Below are 15,002 nucleotides of genomic sequence, written 5' to 3'. Positions count from 1 at the left end.
CACAACTGAGCGTGAACAGCACAGGACTGGCTAGTTTGGAAAATTACACAGGGCTCAGGGCGAGAGGAGGGGTATCTAGTTGCCTGGAACCTGACCCTGGGATGATGAAGTCAAAGGAATATTGTCTCCTGGGGTGTATGGGTCAGACAGAAGAGGTAAGGTTCTGGATTGGGTGGTTTTATCCTGAAGGCCTGCCCCAGGCTGAATCCTTGCTGTCTAAGAATTGGCCAGCCCTGGAGGGCAGTCTCTCACCCAGAAGCATGTTTTTGTTTTTGTTTTTGTTTTTTTTAGGAAGTCAAAATATCCGAATGTACAGAAAATTGAAAACTATATACAAAGTATACCTTGTATGGGGTGTTAGTTTTAGAAGTTATACTTCAGGTAATAAGGGGGAGATTCTGAACAATTTTAAGGAAGGCAGTTAGTTTAGAAAAGTCTCTTTGGGGAGAGACTGGGTTGGAGAGAGGCAGTGAGAGAGGCAGTGTAGAAGGCAGAGGCAAAAGTCATGCAACTACTCAAGCTGTTTGTGGAAAGATGGTCTACACTCAATACCAATGAACAGTAGTTGATCGGCTAAATGTTGTCCCAGCATTAAGTCCTATTTAGGAGAGTTCCACTTCTCCGGAAGGCCAAATAATAGTCATAAAACACAGACTCCCACACTGCTCTTCCAACTTAGGTCATGCTCGTCTTCCTGGAATCAATCACCAAGTCCAATGGAATAACAAGCCCGATTCTGCCTAGACCAGGGTATGTGCACCCGCTCTAGAGACCGCTTGCCCAAAGCACTTGGGCGAAGTGTTGGCTGGGGATGGTTCTAAAATGAACTCATGACAGGATTATCAGAATGAGAGTGAAAAGCAGCTGGGTAAATAAAGATTCAATATCTACCCCCTTAAATTCTTGATGTTCTCGTTCAGGCAACACTCTGGGTCATGGAACCATTCACTGAAACTGGAACCATTGAAACAGGTGTGAATTTTTAGTTTTGGAAGGAGGGAGGTTGGTAATTAGGTTTGAAACACAATGCCTTAGTACATTGGAACTCTGAGTACTAGAATGAAATATTCAGTACAGGTGGAGAAAAGATTTCCTGGGGTTTGCTATTTACACAAACATTATCTCTAAACTTATAATGCTGGCTCAAGAATTCCTCCTTGTTGTCCAATTCCTCTATGTTGTTCTAGGCACTTCCATTTTCCCAAAGTGTCTAGGTACTGAAAATATAAAGCTGAGTGATCCACAGTGATCTCTGTATTCCAGGAACTGATTGTGTGGTAGGAAAGAAGGGTCATATAACTAAGAAACTGCATTATGGTGAATTAGGGATTATTAGAGAAGACAAAAAATGGACAGAATGTATATGAAGAGATTAGTGAGAGACTCTATTGGAGAGTTGGGGAAGTCTTCAGAGAGAAGATAATTTCTGAACAGAGTTTTGCTTTAAGGGGGAAAGGGAGTGAAAACCCTAACCAATATGTTCAGCATTGGCAGAATTGCAAGCAGGTCTGTACAGTAAGAACATGAAACGGTGGGGGTGTTGGTAAGATTCTCCGCCCATTGATAATTCTTATTCTAAATAACAGCATGTCCACCTCTGCATGTGGTACAATTTGAGAAAGAGCATACTCTTTATTCTTCCATCATTTTACCTGTCTGTCTCAGTTATGACCTATCCATCATTTTACAATTAAGGACTAAAGTTTTGAGCAAAAATTAAAGTATTAAACTTGAGGCAAGTAAACAACAAGGTAATCATTATCCTTTACTATGTATTTTTTCATGTTAACTAATAGGAGCTAGACAAGAAGGGCTTCTGGAAGTCAGAAAAGTTCTTAATAACTCCCCTTTCTTGCTAGATACACATTAGAATCCCAGCCCATGTCTGTATATCAAAAGTTCAAGAGCATTAGTTGCTGCTGCATGAAGGACTGTGATTATTCACCAAGAACTATCCCAGTCTCTTTAACACGCAAATTCCTATCCATTCTTCAAAACGCTAAATTACAATACAACAAATCATGATTTAAACCAATATAGCCTCTGCCCCAAGAACAATTTGGTCAGTTTTTGGTGCATTGTATTGCAAAATGTCTATTCACTTACCTATCTTACCTGTCAGAACTTAAGCTTTTTTTGGAGACAGGAAAGGAACCTTAGGTATCTTTGTAACTCATGGGTCTAATGCAATGTGTGGCATACTCAGAAATCTTTTAAAAGACAGAGTTCCATATGGTTTAACCATCTTTCATTTCTAGAAGCTTCCCTATAGTAATACAGAAGGGGCCACCTAACTAGAAGGTGTAACATAGGAATTTTTAAAGATGACAAAATTATTAATTGACAATGATTGAATATAGTCTGTGTTCTTCCCTTCCAATTTTCTGAGAGTTTTTGTGTACCCAATCCTCTTCTTCATGTAATGTTTTGTTAGGGGTGATATTTTCATATTGTAGGACTTTTAATTCAACTGTAGAAAGTTGAATTGTAATCTTTGTATAAACTGATCAAATTTCATGATATAAATCTTTGTAATCCCCCATTGTCTATTTTTTAGTTTTATAAATACAAGCTTATTGTAGAACATTCATAGAATATAAAAGAATATTAAGCAAATAAATTCCCTCATACCTCCTTTTCATCTACCAAACTTCCTGGCCCCAAGGTGTCTACAGTTTTCTTCTAAAATTCCTTCTTTGCATTTACAAATCTACTCATTTTTTTCCTTCAATACATCATTATTGAAATTATATATTTAGTATATACTGGTCCACTGGAGAAGGAAATGACAACCCACTCCAGTATTCTTGCCTGGAAAATCCCATGGACAGAGGAGCCTGGTGGGCTATGGTAGTTCACAGACTCACAAGAGTTGGACACGATTCAGCAACTGAGCAATAACAAACAAAAACCAAAACCAGTGTGTTCAGACACAGGTGATACTGCTGTAAATGAAAGGCAAGGTTCTTGCTTTCCTGGACCTGACATTCTAATGACAGGTAGAGGTAGATAGGAGATAAAGCTAAGAAATATATATATATATATATATATATATATATATATATTTAGAAATAATTTTAAAAATACAAAAAATGAGTGATTAAGTACACAAAAAGATTTAAAACTGAGATTGAATAATTATATCTCTATCTATATATGTTTTGCAATCCCAAGGACTATACAGCCCATAGAATTTTCCAGGCCACTGGAGTGGGTAGACTTTCCCTTCTCCAGAGGATCTTCCCAACCCAGGGATCGAACCCAGGTCTCCCGCATTGCAGGTGGATTCTTTACAAGCTGAGCCACCAGGGAAGCCTGTCTGTATATGTACATCTTGTTAAAAACAACAGGCCCCAAATGAAATCACTTATGCTAATCTCCATGTCCCCCAAGATTTAATTAGTCTTGGCTTTTCCAGAAATAGAAAATAGACTAGAATCTTAATAGAATAGATTAAGAAATAGAATCTTAAACCAGTCAACCAGGAATCACCTGATCAGCACTAGTTAAGTAATATGCCTGCTAGACCTCTGCCCACCAAATAAAGAAAGTAACCTTGTAACAACAAACTCTCGTTTTTCCACATTTTTAGTATAATCCTTGTTCTTGCTCTCTTCTGTGTATCAAAGTCTTTCATTTTGTGCAGCTCCTATGAGCTCCCTTTCATCTGCTAGATTGGATGTTGCCTGATTCAAACTGATATTTGCTCAAGTAAGCTCTTAAAATGTTTACTACAACTCACTTTATCTTTTAACTATATATAAATGTATATGAAAGAAAGTGAAAGTGAAAATTTCTCAGTCGCGTCCGACTCTGCAATACAGTCCATGGAATTCTCCAGGCCAGAATATTGGAGTGGGTAGCCATTCCCTTCTCTAGGAGATCTTCCCAACCCAGAGATTGAACCCAGATCTCCCACACTGCAGGTGGATTCTTTACCAGCTGAGCCACCAGGGAAGCCCATAAATGTATATGATATACATATATGTTCTTTTATTGAATATGTTCAATGTTATTGAATATCAATTATTGAATATGTTCTTTTTCAGATTGCTCTCTATCCTCACTAGAACATCGTAGACCTCTTCTGCTATCATTACATATGGATCTATGCTAAGCTGTTGCATAAGAGTCCATGGTATTAATGTTGCACATGAGGGAATGGTGCTCCTTGAGTTGGCAATGTGTTAGCCTTGTATAGAAATTCACCTTGAATACAGGCATCATTGTACTGCATCATCAGCTTTGGTGTTATCCTTTATATGGAGAAAAATGCTCAAGTGCCTGCTTAGCTTGGTTGGATGGCTCAGATGTTCTCTTTCTCTAACCCAAGATTTCTGGGTTGCATCAGTCTCTATTCTCTCCTGCAACCATCTATGGATGGGGTAGCGGCTGTGGGGATAAAACGATGGGCTGTGTTCTTCTGACCAAAAGCATTCTCTGCTGTATTTCTTTTGTTGGAGAGATCTGTTCCTTTTAGTAAGAAGAATCTCTTGCTGAAATACATTACATTGTAAAAAATGGATGTTTTCCAGTGTCGAGTGAACATCTACACATCTAGAATGTTTTCTTAGGTGACACAGCTAAATAAGCCCACAGCAGCAGTGGCTATAATGATGCCTCTATCGTGAGGTTTTTGGTAATGTAATATCTCACACACCGTAAGTGTTCATTAATATGTGAATGAATGATTGGTATCAGGAACTCAAGAGGACCCTGCAGTTATCAGAGTGGGAGGATAATGAGTATATTGCAAGGATGGGAGAAGCTCCTGAAGAGAAAGAATATTCATTCATTCAGCAAATATTCAGTACACTTATTTTTCAGCAAATATTCAGTGAACACAGCCCCTAGAAGGGAGTTGGTACCTTTCTAGTTGTTGGGCATGAATGAACTCTGAAATCAGAATTTACCAGTGTCATAGATATATCAGGGCTCTCCCCAAAACAATCCATTATTTTCCTTAATCGTTTGTTTTAAAACTGAATGTTATGAAGCTCTCTAGGGGAGCGGAATTTGAGGATGGGAACAACAACAAGAAAATTAGGATTATAACATTGTCAGAGTGCCAACTATGTTACATTTTAAATCATTTCAACTAGGTCACTCTAGAAAGAGCCTTTCTGTTTCTGAAGAGCTTAATCCGCCCAGATAATTTCCTCTAATGTGCCACTTCAAACCCCGTCCTCTGTTCTCTTTTTTTCCCCCTAACTCCTTAAGCCTCATGAGAGGCTGCTGAGCAGTCTTTTTGAACACAAGAAAGATGATTATTACCATCATTTTGCTGTTATCCTTGAAGAAAGCATGTAAAAAGACTGACAGAGGATGCATAATTGAAGAAAACATGGAAACTTGAGGTTGTGTAATAGCCTCTTGCTTTCCCGACTGCCACTAAATCTAATTGAGATGAAATATGTGTATATTTACACACACATACCCCTAATATGGAACAGTGTTTTGATATGTTTCACCAAACTGTGAGCTTCATGATAATAAGGACCACATTTATGTGTTCATCAATATATAATCCAGTGTTTTCACAGTGCCTGGCACAAAGTAGGCACTTGCTAGCTACCAGGTGAATGGACAAATACATAAATTGCATTTATAGCCACTCATCTCAGCTAATTCTTATGTTTATCTTTTTCTATTTGCTGTAGCTTTTATAGTCTCATGACTCCCTTTCAAGTATCTTTCCTCTTCCACAGTCATTCTCATTAGTTTATGGAACTCCTGTATTATTAGAGAATTGCCTTTCATTACTTGTACTGATATCCCGGATCATGGCTTTAGGGTAAGGCCAGTTTTTCAGACTTCCCACTCCTCCTTTTAATAGTTCCTCATAATTTTCTTTCCTCTCCAGTGTTCCCAGGAGCCTCAGTTTTATCTGCTGATTGAGATTAAATAATCTCACCCCTAGGGTTCAATTTTAGTTAAAATTTCAAGTCAAGGAAGTTCCACTGAATAAGGCAGCTGTGATGTGAGGGAAGGAGACCGGGGTTAATGGTTGTATTACAACTTACTAAATGTTCAGTCTTGGGAAAGTTATTTAAATTCCAAGCCTTGATTTCACCGTCTGTAAAATGGGGTTGGGCTTCCCAGGTGGCTCACTGGCAAAGAATCACCTGCTAAACAGGGGATACAGGTTCAGCCCCTGGATCAGGAAGATCCCCTGGAGAAGGAAATGTCAACCCACTCCAGTATTCTTGCCTGGAGAATCCCATGGACAAAGAAGCCTGGCGGGCTATAGTCCATAGGATTGCAGAAGAGTTGGACACAACTTAAAGATGAAACAGCAGCAACAGCAGCTGTTGGCTCAGATGGTAAAGTGTCTGCCTGCAATGCGGGAGACCCAGGTTCAATCCTTAGATAGGGAAGATCCCCTGGAGAAGGAAATGGCAACCCACTCCAGTACTCTTGCCTGGAAAATTCCATGGACTGAGGAGCCTGGTAGGCTACAGTCCATGGGGTCACAAAGAGTTGGACATGACTGAGCGACTTCACTTTCAGTTTTCACCATAAGTAAATATCTCAGCACAGTGCTTAGCTGACAGGAGATGCTACAGATTCACCAGCTTTCCTATATCTTCCCTGGATCCCATGGACACTTCTAACTCAAGGTTTCTAGGCTTCACCAAGGCTACATTTGGGGGCAGTAATTCTTGGCTGTGGCGTCTGTTCTGTGCATGGAAGGATACTTAGCAGCGGTCCTGGCCTCTATTCCCTAGATGCTAGTAATCCTTCCTCCTAGATGTGACAACCACAGTGTTTTTAGACACTGCCAAACATTCCTAAGGTGGAGGTGGGTAGCAAAATTACCCCAGTTGAGAACAATGACTTTAACTTTAGAAACAATTTATTAAACTCATTCTGCAACTTTAGTTATTTCTATGCCTGAATCAATCCTGCCCGCATTAGAGGATCTAAAATTCTGTTTGGTAATTGTTCATTATCCATCTGTCTATCCATCAGTCCATCCATCCATCCATATATCCATATTTAATTCATTCATTTATAAGTTACTGAGGTCAGGTTTTAAAAACTTCATTTTGTTTTCTGCTACATACCCATGGGCCTGGAATTGTGTTCGACCCATAGTAGGTAGTCATAATGTATTTGCCAAATGAATGAATGAGTTAATAAATACATCCATCCACTTATTTATCTACCCATCTATTCAAAACTTACTGAGCACATTTGTCATGAAAGAGAAAAAGATGAATAGAACATGGACACAGTACTCAGGGAGCTTAGAATTTAATGAGGAAGACCAAACCCATATAGGATCTGCATTAGTTTTCCAGGGCTACTGTAACAAAGTAGCAAAAACAAATTTATTCTCTCATGTTCTGGAGGCTGCTGCTGCTGCTGCTAAGTCGCGTCAGTCGTGTCCGACTCTGTGCGACCCCACAGAAGGCAGCCCACCAGGCTCCTCTGTCCCTGGGATTCTCCAGGCAAGAATACTGGAGTGGGTTGCCATTTCTGGACATCCAAAATTAAGGTGTGAGCAGGTTCACTCTTCCTTGGAAGCCTCTGGGGGAAGATCTTCCCTTGCCTCTTTCAGCTTCCCATAACCCCAGGCATTCTTTGGCTTATAGCAGCGTAATTGCAATCTTTGCTCCTATCTTCATGTGGTCATCTTTCCGTATGAATATCTGTGTCTCTGTATCTCTTCTCTTCATATAAGGACATCAATATGACACTAGTCATATTGGTGTCCTTCTAAGACCCTACTTCAGTATGACCCCATTTTAACTAATTACATCAGCAAAGACTTTATTTTCAGAAAAGGCCACGTTATGAGGTCGTAGGGGTTGGGACTTCAGATATCTTTGTAGCACACCCACCTCAACCTGTAATGATTAAATCTTAAAATAGAGGTAGGGAGAAAGTACTCTAGGACCAAGGGAGGGAGAGGCTAGTTCTTAATTATGAACTGTGGCACAGAAGCTTCTGCTGTTGTCTAGTCGCTCATTCATGTCCGACTCTTTGTGACCCGAAGGACTGTAGCCAGCCAGACTCCTCAGTCCAGGGGATTTCCCAGGCAAGAATACTAGAGTGGATTGCCATTTCCTTCTCCGGGGGAATATTCCCAAACCCAGGGACTGAATCCATGTCTCCTGCTTGGCAGGTGGATTCGTTACCACTCAACCACCTGGGAACTCCTACTGTGACTATTTCCTATGGCTGGAACATGCCGTCCTCAGTAGGATGGGTGGGTGACGTGGCTGGTTCCATTGACAAAGCTTTTGTAAGAACCAAAGCTTAGTTTTTGTTATTGTTGTTGTTCTCAGAGTCTATGAAATTTTTATGTCTTTACTATAACTACCCCTCACCTGAAACCATTTTCTGTTCTACTCAAGCTGATTTGATAAAGTTTTAGCTCCTTGATCAAAACATACCCACCCAGATAAGATCTTGAGGACTAGAGTAGTTTTTTTTTTTTGTCTGCATAGCAAATTACTACAACCTTAGAAGCTGAAAGCATTATTCATTTAGCATCTTAGAATTTCTGTAAGTCAGAAGTCCTGAGCATGACATGTCTGGATTTTCTTTTCAATATCTTACCAATCAGATATCAAGATATTAGCTGGGACTTCAGTTGTCATTTGGGGCTTGGAGTCCTCTATTAAGCTTACTTGTTGCTAGCAGGATTTATTTCCTGACAGATATAGGACTGAGGTTCCCATATTTCTGTTAATCATTGGCCAGAGCCAGCTCTCTGGGCTCCTGGACTCCTGAGTTTCTTGTTTATGGTGACCCTCAGACAGTCCTCAAAGTAGATGTTTGCTTTCTTCTAGGTAAGTCAACACATATCTCTTAGACTTCTTGTTCTGCAACCAGCCAGAGACCAACTTTTCAAAGGACTCATCTAGTTAGGTCAGGCTCACCCAGGATAATCATCCTTTAGCATTAAAATGTAACATAATCACAGGAGTACTATCGTATCCACAGGTTTTACCCACACTCAAAAGAAAGAGAAGATACAAGGATGAGGGTTATTGGAGGTGATCTCAGAATTCTGCCCACCACAAGGCATATTCAGGTGGGGGTATTCCAATCTCATGGCAGACCTGTGGACTACTTGTAATGTTGGATGATGTGCTTTCATCTCTCTGGATCCCAATTTCTAACCTGTACAATGAAGGAACTGTTGTTGATAAGGCCAAAGTTGCTGCTGGTTCTATGAACCCTTATGGAACAGGTATTTGTCCAGTGCCTCCTGGAAAGTCTTAAGGTCTTTTGGGTCAAATTGATTAGGGGCAGAAAGGTGGGTCAGCCTTGCCTCTTCTGAACCACATCAGGCTCACCAAGCCTTTTGATTCCAGCTCCAGTGTCTACTTCCTGTTTGTTCATAAGATTCCTCTGACAACTGAGGTACAGATAAAAATCATTATGTCCACCTATGGTTCTAATTCCTCTAATCTTGACAATACCTAACGTAGTTAGGAGCCTCTTGGGAACCTTTTTTTTTTTTTTTTTAATGAAATTGGCACAATCACATATGACTCTTTCGCTCAGATTTCTTTCTGCCTCTTTCTACCTCTTCCCAGGCAAGGCTTAAGTGAATTAAATCATAGTTAATATATATATTTTTAAATTCTGAATATTACTACTATTGCTACTGGCAAGAATCAATAACCCATCAAATGCTACAGGAAGCAGATTCCAGGTAGCTTTATATTTGTTTCAGTGTGAACCACCCCATCTTCTACAAGCTGTATACGTTAGAGGAGATTATTTTGTGTGTCTGTAGTCCAGTACTCTTGCCTGGAAAATCCCATGGATGGAGGAGCCTGGTGGGATGCAGTCCATGGGGTCGCGAAGAGTCGGACACTACTGAGTGACTTCACTTTCACTTTTCTTTTTCATGCATTGGAGAAGGAAATGGCAACCCACTCCAGTGTTCTTGCCTGGAGAATCCCAGGGACAGGGGAGCCTGGTGGGCTGCAGTCTATGGGGTCGCACAGAGTCGGACACAACTGAAGCGACTTAGCAGCAGCAGCAGTCATAATATAGATGTATTTATTAACAGGGACAAATGCCAGGAATTTCTATTTGATCTGCCTGTCTTCTCTGTAGTTGCTCATTTAGTCAGAACTAAATGAAAGGAACAAATGCCCACCCTTTTCCTTTGCCATACTGATTTCATACTGATTATTGTCTGTGGCAGCCCCTAAGGGCAGGGTCTGCAGGTTGATGGGTTATCTGATGAGTTACGCTGAACATACTGTAGACAAGCTCGAAGAATAAGTCCTCAAGGGTGTGCATTCCTATTATGGAGTATTTGTAAACAGAGCCAGGGTGTTATACTCATCGGTGCTCCCTCTTGTTTCCTGTCTCATTCCCTGTCCTTCAATTTTTTTACAGAGTGTACACAGAGGTAGAGATGGTTGTAAAGGCTGAATGGGTGAAGATGCTCCATTGCACTAACGATGTCTCCTCCATCTAGTCTCTACTTGGAGAAACTGGCTGTGTTGCCTTCACAAAGTGGGCTTCTCTTATCCCTGCTGAGAGGGCAGAGAAACAGGTGACTCGGTCCCCAGGCCTCCTCAACTACTTGATTGTAATAGAATCACCCAGTCAGGTCCCTGGATTCTCTTCTCTTGGAGCTTAGAATTCAAACTCAGAAACTTGATGCTTCTGTAGGCACTAGACTTCAAGAGGCATAAGGGCACATTGTGGATAGGGACTGTTTGTTTGGGCTGTTTCCACAAAAAAATCAGATAAAACCAATAAGAGAGACAGTGAGAATGAGCAAGAGAGAATTCAAATGTAACCAGAGAAGCAGAACAATAAGAATCCAGCACAGTGCCTGGCTCCCATAAGAGTTCAATAAATGTTTGCTGAATGACTGACTGACCCATCCATCCCCAGAGAGATGGAGTAATTGCAGTGGTCCCTCCGCTACATCTCCCTCTTTTATCCCTTGACATAGCCCTGTGTTCTCATAGTATTGAATATATCCCCTCTTTTGTCATTTAATTTCTGTAAGTGGGTTTCCATTGTCTGCATCTTGATGATACACCGCTAAGATCCCAGCCAACGTGAATGCCTGACCTCCAGCTCCTCCCTGGGCACCAGCTCAGACCCTCTGAGTGGCTGGATATCGGTTTATACTGCACACAGAAGACATTCCTTAACATTTGTGGATGTGACATGTGTCTCCCAATTTATACAAGCTTTCACTCCTCAGAAGTGTGTGATACTGAACAAACAAATCTTGTTGCTCCTGGATTTTCTGTTCCAGGCTCAGAGCTGCCACCTGGTAAGAAGTCCCCATCAAACCACTCCTGGGTGACTCCTGCTTGCTCCATGTCAGTCTCTCATCTTTCTCTTTCATGGGGCATATTTCATTTATTCATACATGTTGAGCACTCAAGGTGTGAGAGGCAGTGGTGGGAAAATGAGGTAAGCAAAACAAATGAAATCCTTTTACCTGGTTATTCTCTGTTTGCTCCTTCCCACTCCCAGATCCATCCTCCGCTCCTCTGCCCTGTCCTGTGCCTGAGATGCTGACTGCTACACACAACACCATGACCACCTTTGCAACCTTGCTAGCTGGATTTCAGTTGGGTTTGGCTAGTGAGAGTCAACGCAGATGATGGGGGCAGGGAGGGTGTGGAGTGATGAGAGGCTAGGCTTTCTCCCTGCCCCAAGGTCTCAACTCTAGCATTGGCCATCTCTTCCATGGCTACAGCTGCTGCCTGCCAGCTCCTCCTCCAAGATCCAGCAATCACTGATTCCAGGAACAACAGTTTCTCCCTTTGTGCCTCCCTGTAAGCTAAGAGGTGGTAATCAGCCTTGTGGCTTTTGTTCAGTTCTAAATGTCTCAACCTTCCTCACTATTTTCCTCAACACTTCCTTAACCTCTTGGAAAATGCCCACTTCCCTTTTTAAATTCTTTGGAAAAAAGCATCAGAGTGGAATTCTGTGTCCTGTTGAGTCCCTGCCTGGTACAATCCCCAGCTCACATGGAGCTTACATTCTAGTGGGGGAGAGACAACTAACGAATGAACAGCAGACTGGTTGTCATGCAGTGATAGGCGGTACAGAGAAAAATAAAGCAGGTAAACGGAGAGTGGCAGACATGAATATGGTGAATGTGGTCAGAGGAGGCCTCTCTAAGCAAACCTCCGAGGGAGGGAGGGAGAGAACTGCATAGCCCGATGAGCAAGGTCAAGGCCTGCGTTGGGAATGTGTTTGCAGTCTTGGAGACACACAAAGACTCATGCACTGGTAGGAAATGAGGTCTTAATGTTTATGATATTGCTTGATGTAGGGAAAAGGAATGCATGTGATGAAAAGAACATGGACTCTGGAGTCACACAGTGAGTCAAGCTCTACCATCACTGGGTAGCCCTGTAACAACAGACAAAAGACTTCAAATCTGAGTCTCAGTTTCCTTGTTCAGTAAATGAACAAGTAAATATTGTTTACTTGAACAATCCAAGTAAATATTGGATTGGCCAGAAAGTTCATTTGAGTTTTTCTGTAATGTGGAAAAAATGAAAATTTTGACCAGCCCAATAATAAATGCCTGCCAATGCAGGAGACATGAGAGACATGGCTCAATCCCTGGGTCCACAAGATCCTCTGGAGAAGGGCACGGCAACCCACTCCAGTATTAAGCAGCCTGGTGGGCTACAGGATAGGCTTGCAAAGAGTCGGACATGGCTGAAGTGACTCAGCGCACACACAATAAAATATACCTCAAAAGACTAAGACAAAATTTATGAATTCGTATCTAGAGGCTGACTCTATCTCACTCCTCCTCCCCTCCAGCAGTTGGCCTCACTCTTAAATGCTGAATTAAACTCTGTGGCTTCATGGGGTTTAACAGACATCCTTGTTGAATGGTTTTATAGTACTCCTTATTCATTTATTCATTCCACCAATATGGGCTGTCACAACTTTGCAGTTGTGTTTCTGTTTTGAGAATGAACTTTTAAGGTGTCTCTCTCCCACTAGACTGGAGAAGGCAATGGCGCCCCACTCCAGTACTCTTGCCTGGAGAATCCCATGGATGGAGGAGCCTGGTGGGCTACAGTCCATGGAGTCACTAAGGGTTGGACACGACTGAGTGACTTCACTCTCATTTTTCACTTCCATGCTTTGGAGAAGGAAATGGCAACCCACTCCAGTGTTCTTGCCTGGAGAATCCCAGGGACGGGGGAGCGTGGCGGGCTGCTGTCTATGGGGTCGCACAGAGTTGGACATGACTGAAGCGACTTAGCAGCAGCAGCAGCTCCCACTAGACTTCATTTACAAGAGCAATTCTTTGTCACTTTTGGATACCCGGATAGTAGCAGAGAGCCTGGAATATTGCGAACATTTAATATTTGCTGGATGAAAGGAGGGAAAGTAGGAAGAACAATTACTATCCTTTCAATAAGTTTTCTTTTTCTAGAGACTCCATTCTCTTGGGTAAACTCTCCATGAGATTCTCCAGGCAAGAATACTGGAGTGGGTTGCCATTTCCTTCTCCAGGGGAGCTTCCCAACCCAGGGATTGAACCTGGGTCTCCTGCATTGCAGGCAGATGCTTTAACCTCTGAGCCACCAGGGAAGCCCCTAAATAAAAACTAATTTAATTGAAATGAACTGTCTGCAAAGACTTATCCTATTTATTTCTGTGGGATATAGCAAAGAAGAAAACCCTGTGAAGGCAGGGATCATGTTATCTTATTCATTTTTTATATCGCTCAGTTCAGTTCAGTCGCTCAGTCATGTCCAGCTCTTGGCAACTCCCTGGACTGCAGCACACCAGGCTTCCCTGTCCTTCACTATCTCTTGGAGCTTGCTCAAACTCATGTCCATTGAGTTGCTGATGCCATCTAACCATCTCAGCCTCTGTCATCCCCTTCTCTTGCCTTCAATCTTTCCTGGCATCAAGGTCTATTCTAATGAGGCAGTTCTTTGCATAGGTGGCCAAATATTGGAGCTTCAGCTTTAGCATCAGTCCTTCCAATGAATATTCAAGACTGATTTCCTTTAGAACTGACTGGTTTAATCTCCTTGCAGCCCAAGGGACTCTCAAGAGTCTTCTCCGATACTACAGTTCAAAAGCATCAATTCTCCAGTGCTCAGCTTTCTTCATAGTCCAGCTCTCACATCCATACATGACTACTGGAAAAACTATAGCTTTGACTAGATGGACCTTTGCCGGCAAAGTAATGTCTCTGCTTTTTAATATGCTGTCTAGGTTGTTTTCTTCCCAGGAGCAAGCATCTTTTAATTTCATGGCTGCCGTCACTATCTGCAGTAATTTTGGAGCCCAAGAAATTAAAGTCTGTCACTGTTTCCATTGTTTCTCCATCTATTTGACATGAAGTGATGGGACCGGATGCCATGATCTTCATTTTTTGAATGTTGAGTTTTAAGCCAGCTTTATCACTCTCCTCTTTCAGTTTCATCAAGAGGCTCTTCACTTCCTCTTCACTTTCTGCCATAAGGGTGGTGTCATCTGCATATCTGAGGTTATATGATGGGATATTTCTCCCATCAATCTTGATTCCAGTTTGTGCTTCATCTCTTCTGGAATTTCACATGATGTACATGGTATGTAAGTTACATAAGCAAGGTGACAATATACAGCCTTGATGTACTCCTTTCCCAGTTTGGATTTACATTGCTAGTGTTTAGCATAATGCCAAGTGCTTCATGATAACTATACTTAAATATTTGTGAGTAGAATATGCTAACAAAAGATTTAAATCTGATGTGTGTCTGAGTGTGTGTGTTGGGGTGGGGGGGATTACAAAACACATTTGTAAAGTCACAGTGAAATTTTTCAAAAACGCTTTCCCTTTCTCCACTCAGCACACAAAAGAGGGCTCTGAAAAGAGACTCTTTTGGAAACTGTCTAGACAAGGTGTGTTATTTAGGAAGAGGCCACTGTGAAAACATCATTTCCTCTTTTCTGTTTAGAAAAGGTTGATAGGAGAATGTGTAAAAGACAGAGATGAAGTGATTTGGTTGCCCTGGGGAGCCTTGCAGCCC

General features: G+C 41.6%; 1 non-coding gene across 1 annotated transcript; it reads right to left on the bottom strand.

The window, feature by feature from the left end:
* Nucleotides 1–13,497: 13,497 nt before the first annotated feature.
* Nucleotides 13,498–13,569, bottom strand: TRNAC-GCA. Its single transcript has one exon. It is a non-coding gene; the product is annotated as a tRNA-Cys (tRNA).
* Between the last annotated feature and the right edge of the window lie 1,433 nt (nucleotides 13,570–15,002).

The sequence above is a fragment of the Bos indicus x Bos taurus genome, chromosome 15 (genome assembly GCF_003369695.1).
Source record: "Bos indicus x Bos taurus breed Angus x Brahman F1 hybrid chromosome 15, Bos_hybrid_MaternalHap_v2.0, whole genome shotgun sequence".
NCBI classification, from domain to species: Eukaryota; Metazoa; Chordata; class Mammalia; order Artiodactyla; family Bovidae; genus Bos; species Bos indicus x Bos taurus.
Note: the sequence above shows the minus strand (reverse complement) of the source record. Positions and strands in the feature narration are given on the sequence as shown.